We start from the raw sequence: 6,819 nt of genomic DNA on the forward strand, positions 1-6,819 counted from the left end.
TGTTATTTATTTTGCATGCCGTTCTTTGCCCGCCACCTTAGTTAGAGCAGGGACATAAATTTTAGTTAGATTCAAATAGGCCGCCCCTGCTCAAAATAAATAAGCCGTCCCCTTTAAGCCCATTCAGTTGTACGCGTCTTTATTTCTTAGATAAGTGGGGTGAGTGTGGATGAATGCCTATGTCTGTGTGGGGTTTATTAGAAAGATGTTGCTGAATGGGGGAATGCTATATGGTATCAGGTTATAATATGCTGCATTCAATAACATAATATGGTGTAGCATACAAATCAGTAAATTCATTATTACATGCGTACATGTACAATTATAATAGGAATATAATACATGATAATACATAATTGAATTCATTACGGTCCTAATTGTACAGCATTTTACTTCAGTATTAGAGGGTCATATACAGTATCTTTGGCAGCCCAGTAGCAACCTTACGTTACTTCCTGAAAAGCGCTGGGTTAATCCGCTGCTTTACAGAAAATGTTTTGCTATCAGAATTGTGTTTTAAGTTTATCCATGCAATTGCTAGTCATGGAAGAGCAGCTTTAAATGCTACTTGGAGGGTGCCAAGGAAAGTGCTACTCAGTGGTTGCATTAGTGGTGTAGGTAGACAACAGTTTACAAGGTATAAGGGTAATGGGTAATATTGATAAGGGCACAGGGGTGGATCCATAGTTTTCACAGCAACTAAGTTTGCGGTACATGCATGCCTTTAGTATGGGAGTAATAGTGCTGAAGCTGAATGGAAAGTGGATGGACCCTTTAACAGATAACGCACAGAAAAATTGCGTGTACACATAACTACACAGTACAGGTAACGCTCAGATCAATGCCAAATAGGCAGAATGTGCTGTCAATTCTGAAATGGAATAAGCAAATTAATAAAAGGAAAATGTATTTTCTTTTATGCAACTTGGGTGGCAAACAGTTATAGGTGCAATAGCGTGGGCAGGGTGTCGATCAAAATAATGATAAGTGTGTCAGGAGCCTATGCACAGTGCAACTGCCAGAAATGTGGTGGCAACATCCTATAATCTTTATGTGAGGAGTAATGAATACAGGGGATAACAGTACCTTCGAAAATTTTAGGGGTAAATTTAGTCACTTGTTTCATGGATAGAGGCAAAGGAGGAAAGTCAAAAAAGGTATGCAGGGAAGGTGGAATCATAAGATTATTGCTTAGGTTTGGGAGGCTGCCTAGTGCAACATTATTACGTTTTAGATGGAAAGGGCAAGTAAATGCTGGTAATTGAAAGGTAAAGGGCTCAGTATAACCATTTATGGCCATATGCTGGAGGTGATGTGCTTGTGGGCAATATGTAATATACGTATGCACAAGACAAACTAACATGCTTTATGTCACCTTGCAGTGCAACCCTTCTTCATCCACATGCAGATGCCTAATGATCGGAGGAGGTGGGCAGGCAGATGACCCGGACGGACGCTTGGCTACGGCAATGCCGAAAGAGTATTATGCAAAAGTGCTCTCCCTTGACAGGAATGAGTTCTAGTGTGGTGGCTACAGGACAGTTTTCCCAGGTTCCAATGGCTCAAACATTTCCCCCCACACGTGCATAAAGTAGTCAAGAGTAGTGAAGGGTGATCAAGCTGGCAAGGGAAGCATTAATGACAGTGGCATGGAGAAGCTGCAGGCCAGCCGATGATGTACACTACAGTATGTGGAAGAAAGTCATTGGACACCCTGGTTTAACTCTGAAATAATGGAATCTTCCTGACAAAGTGAATATGGACTCTTCCTACATGTATAAATATGGAAGCAAGCGTCGTAGCAGATCATTTGCTGATAAAATGACGGACAGGAAACACACTCAGTTATCATGGTCGAGCTCTCACAAGCCTCTGATCACAAAAACAATACATGACAGATACTTTGTTGGTGTTAGGAGCGGAAAAACTGGACGGTGGAGCAATGGAAACGATGAATCACGCTTCACATTGTTTCGATCAGATGGGAGAGTGTGGGTATGGCGATTGCCTGGAGAATGCCTGTTACCCGAATGTGTAGTGCCAACAGTAAAATTCGGAGGTTGAGGCATCATGTTCTGGGGTTGTTTCTGCTGGCATGGCGTGGGCCCACTCGTACAGGTGAATGGGAACATGACATCGGCGACCTACCGAGATATTCTGGATAACTCCATGTTACCTACGTTGTGGCGTTTCTATGGGAACGACGATTGTGTGTTCCAGGACGACAATGCGACGTGTCATGTTTCGGGGGCCACAATGGAGTGGTATGACGAAAATCACGTCACCCGACTAGCGTGGCCTGCGCAAAGCCCTGGTTTGAACCCCATAGAACATGGGTCCTCAAACTGCGGCCCTCCAGATGTTGTGAAACTACAAATCCCAGCATGCCTTGCCACAGTTTTGCTATAAGGGAGTGTAGTTTCACAACATCTGGAGGGCCGCAGTTTGAGGACCCATGCCATAGAACATCTGTGGGACGAACTTGAGCGCAAGTTGTGGTCGCGATTGCCTCGCCCTTCTACACCACCTTTATAAATAAAACTTGGATATTCTGGTAAAACTTGTTTTAAAACTGGATTTCTTTATAAAATATCTTAAAAACAAACTCTATTTCTTTATTTTGTGCATCATAAATACCCATTCACTTATTTGTATTTTTTGTTTTTTCTTACAATAGAAGGGCTCATTCAACGGTTTTTACTTTCTGCTGCGCTTCTAGTATTACTTTGGGATTATAACCCTTTTTTCTAAAACGTTCTGCCATTTCTTTCATCTGTTCATCACGTACAGCTTCTTTGGTACAATTTTGCTTTACCCTAGTAAACTGCACAAAGAGTAGTGTAAACTATTACTCTCAATATAACTATTGGAATCTTTATGGGTTTTAATGTTAATTTGACCATTTTTGACATAAATATTCAAATCTAAAAACATAATTTCACTTTGGCTAATATTAAAAGTTAATTGTATATTAAAATAATTTAAATTTAACTTCTTGCAAAAAGCTAAAAGGTCTTCTGATGTGCCTTGCCATATAAATAAAATATAATCTATAAATTATTGCCAGGACACCAAAACTGCTCCCAGTCTTTCCTCCCGCCAAACGACTTGGTCCTCCCAAAACACCATGAAGAGATTAACATAACTGGGAGCGAATCTGGTGACCATTGCAGTGCTAACCATCTGTAGATAATACAATTGAAAAGAAGGAAGGAGAGATTGTCACATTTAAGGCGCATCTGGAGAGAAGAAATTTGTAAAATATAACTTTTATTGGTTTATTTTAAGAACTGCGACATATAAAAACACATATAAGGGTAAGACAAGGTAAGTATAAAAGGGGAATTAACCCCGCGTAGTGTGTCCCCTCTATCCCCAATTTGTCTGTGATAATTTTTTGTGTATACTGTTAGATTGGATCAGCGCGTTTATTACTTTAAATTATTTAAATTCATTACAAAGCGAGTGAATGTGTGAGCATAGTGCTGTTTCCAGCAGGTTGGCACTATGAAGCAGATGGGTGTTAGTTATAATTAGGACACCTCTAGTGATCGGCTATTTGTAATTTGCCGTGGGTGTCTACTGACTATAACTTCTTGCTGGGATATCAACAGTATGTTTTTCGTATCACTGTGTATAAGTGTGGCACAGGAGACAAGTCATTGGAATAGTGTAGTGTATGCCCCTGAGGTCATCGGCTGTATATATCGCCGGGGGTAACACTATCTGTCACTCGTGCACATATAATTACTGGATACACCTCTTTGTGTCACACAGTACAGGGGTAGCACTCGGGATTCACCCCGTCAGTGCTAACCCCTGTGATACTGCGTCTATATCACTAGAGGTGTCCTAATTAAAACTAACACCCATCTGCTTCATAGTGCCAACCTGCTGGAAACAGCACTATGCTCACACATTCACTTGCTCTGTAATTAATTAAAATAATTTAAAGGAATATTTGTCAATTAAAACGCGCTGATCCAATCTAACAGTATACACAAAAAATTATCACAGACAAATTGGGGATAGAGGGGACACACTACACGGGGTTAATTCCCCTTTTATACTTACCTTGTCTTACCCATTTTTGACATAAATATTCAAATCTAAAAACATAATTTCACTTTGGCTAATATTAAAAGTTAATTGTATATTAAAATAATTTAAATTTAACTTCTTGCAAAAAGCTAAAAGGTCTTCTGATGTGCCTTGCCATATAAATAAAATATAATCTATGAATTATTGCCAGGACACCAAAACTGCTCCCAGTCTTTCCTCCCGCCAAACGACTTGGTCCTCCCAAAACACCATGAAGAGATTAACATAACTGGGAGCGAATCTGGTGACCATTGCAGTGCCAACCATCTGTAGATAATACAATTGAAAAGAAGGAAGGAGAGATTGTCACATTTAAGGCGCATCTGGAGAGAAGAAATTTGTAAAATATAACTTTTATTGGTTTATTTTAAGAACTGCGACATATAAAAACACATATAAGGGTAAGACAAGGTAAGTATAAAAGGGGAATTAACCCCGCGTAGTGTGTCCCCTCTATCCCCAATTTGTCTGTGATAATTTTTTGTGTATACTGTTAGATTGGATCAGCGCGTTTATTACTTTAAATTATTTAAATTCATTACAAAGCGAGTGAATGTGTGAGCATAGTGCTGTTTCCAGCAGGTTGGCACTATGAAGCAGATGGGTGTTAGTTATAATTAGGACACCTCTAGTGATCGGCTATTTGTAATTTGCCGTGGGTGTCTACTGACTATAACTTCTTGCTGGGATATCAACAGTATGTTTTTCGTATCACTGTGTATAAGTGTGGCACAGGAGACAAGTCATTGGAATAGTGTAGTGTATGCCCCTGAGGTCATCGGCTGTATATATCGCCGGGGGTAACACTATCTGTCACTCGTGCACATATAATTACTGGATACACCTCTTTGTGTCACACAGTACAGGGGTAGCACTCGGGATTCACCCCGTCAGTGCTAACCCCTGTGATACTGCGTCTATATCACTAGAGGTGTCCTAATTAAAACTAACACCCATCTGCTTCATAGTGCCAACCTGCTGGAAACAGCACTATGCTCACACATTCACTTGCTCTGTAATTAATTAAAATAATTTAAAGGAATATTTGTCAATTAAAACGCGCTGATCCAATCTAACAGTATACACAAAAAATTATCACAGACAAATTGGGGATAGAGGGGACACACTACACGGGGTTAATTCCCCTTTTATACTTACCTTGTCTTACCCTTATATGTGTTTTTATATGTCGCAGTTCTTAAAATAAACCAATAAAAGTTATATTTTACAAATTTCTTTTCTCCAGATGCGCCTTAAATGTGACAATCTCTCCTTCCTTCTTTTCAATTGTGTTATACCCATTGTCCAATGGCAGCACACCACAAAATAAAAACTATTCTTAATTGAAATAAAGGGGTCCTACAAGCATTATAAATCTATACCCTCCTGTGCGATTGGCAAAACCCCCCTTTTCTTGCCATCTGTAGATAATACCTGCCATTAAAATAGAAATAATTGTTGTTAAGAATAAATTTTATACCTTCAATAATAAAATCCTTGACAACTTCAGACAGATCAGATTTATTAAAAAAATATGACACTACTGTATGTATAGGACCTTCTATGACACATTCTTAAATTGTAGGAAAATGTCCGATGTATTCCACATCATTTGTCACTTTGAAATTAATTGTATTTTTTTATTCTGTATTTGTTGCGCTTTTTGGCGCTTCAATAAAAAATATTTGAAAAAAAAAATATGACACTGTTTTCAAGCATATTTCTTGATTAATTATTATCGAGACATCTGCACTCACTAAAGTGCATTTCTCATCCCGAACAAAAAAGTATGATTTCTTCATTGAACAAGCACCCATGTCATCATATGACATGGGTGCTTACAGTGAAATATACCCATACCAACGGTTTGGCACTCGTACCACTTTTTCTAACCATCCCCATACCAACGGTTTGGCACTCGTACCACTTTTTCTACGCGATTTCTTCATTGAACAAGCACCCATGTCATGATATGAGATGGGTGCTTACAATGAAATATCCCCATACCAACGGTTTGGCACTCGTACCACTTTTTCTAACCAAAAAGTACGAAAAAGTGGTTACAATATCATTAAAACAACAATATCTTGTATCATTACACCACCAAAATAAACATGAACGCCAACCACTGCATTGCATACCATTGCATGCCTTATGGTCTGCGATGCGGTGGGTGCCGTAATAGTGCACAACTAACCAATTTAAATCACAATAAATTGCATTACATTATAAACAGTCTACATTACACACAATTAATTACAGTAGTACATTAAAATAAATCAGACGACACATTTAAATAAAGTTAACTATTTTTTATTTAAAATGTTTTTAAGGAAATGTCCACAGGGGGTGATCCAATTCCCCTGCTATTTACAGGAAGGTTATGTCCACAGGGGGTAATCAGGACATAACCAAATTACCTGGTGTTTGTTCCTTGTATTTACACTCCTTTGTGCCTTTCTGGACTCTAGTAGACTCTGTGGAACCAGACCCAGCAGGGGGGGGGGCAGCAGCAGATGGACAGCTGTAGATTACCTGGGGGGATATACCTGACTCTTGAATCCACCAATCCGGACCAAGTGAAACCCACTGATAGTTCAAGCGCCGTGGGAATTTAGAAGGTTTTAAAATGACTTGTACACATGCCAGCTCCACATGATAGTCGCAATCCTGGCTAAGGGGTCATACTCTGCCACTGGATCTTGTGGAACATGTCGT

General features: G+C 39.3%; 1 long non-coding RNA gene across 1 annotated transcript in view; it reads left to right on the top strand.

The window, feature by feature from the left end:
* The window catches only part of LOC146081141 (uncharacterized), a 67,520-nt gene extending 64,728 nt beyond the window's left edge, over positions 1–2,792 (top strand). Inside the window, exon 3 of the long non-coding RNA XR_014475069.1 lies at positions 1,383–2,792. This is a non-coding gene — a long non-coding RNA (uncharacterized LOC146081141). The remainder of the gene's footprint in view (positions 1–1,382) is intronic.
* The last annotated feature ends 4,027 nt before the right edge of the window (positions 2,793–6,819 follow it).

Source organism: Crinia signifera, chromosome 5 (assembly GCF_055691185.1).
Source record: "Crinia signifera chromosome 5, ASM5569118v1, whole genome shotgun sequence".
Classification (NCBI taxonomy): Eukaryota; Metazoa; Chordata; class Amphibia; order Anura; family Myobatrachidae; genus Crinia; species Crinia signifera.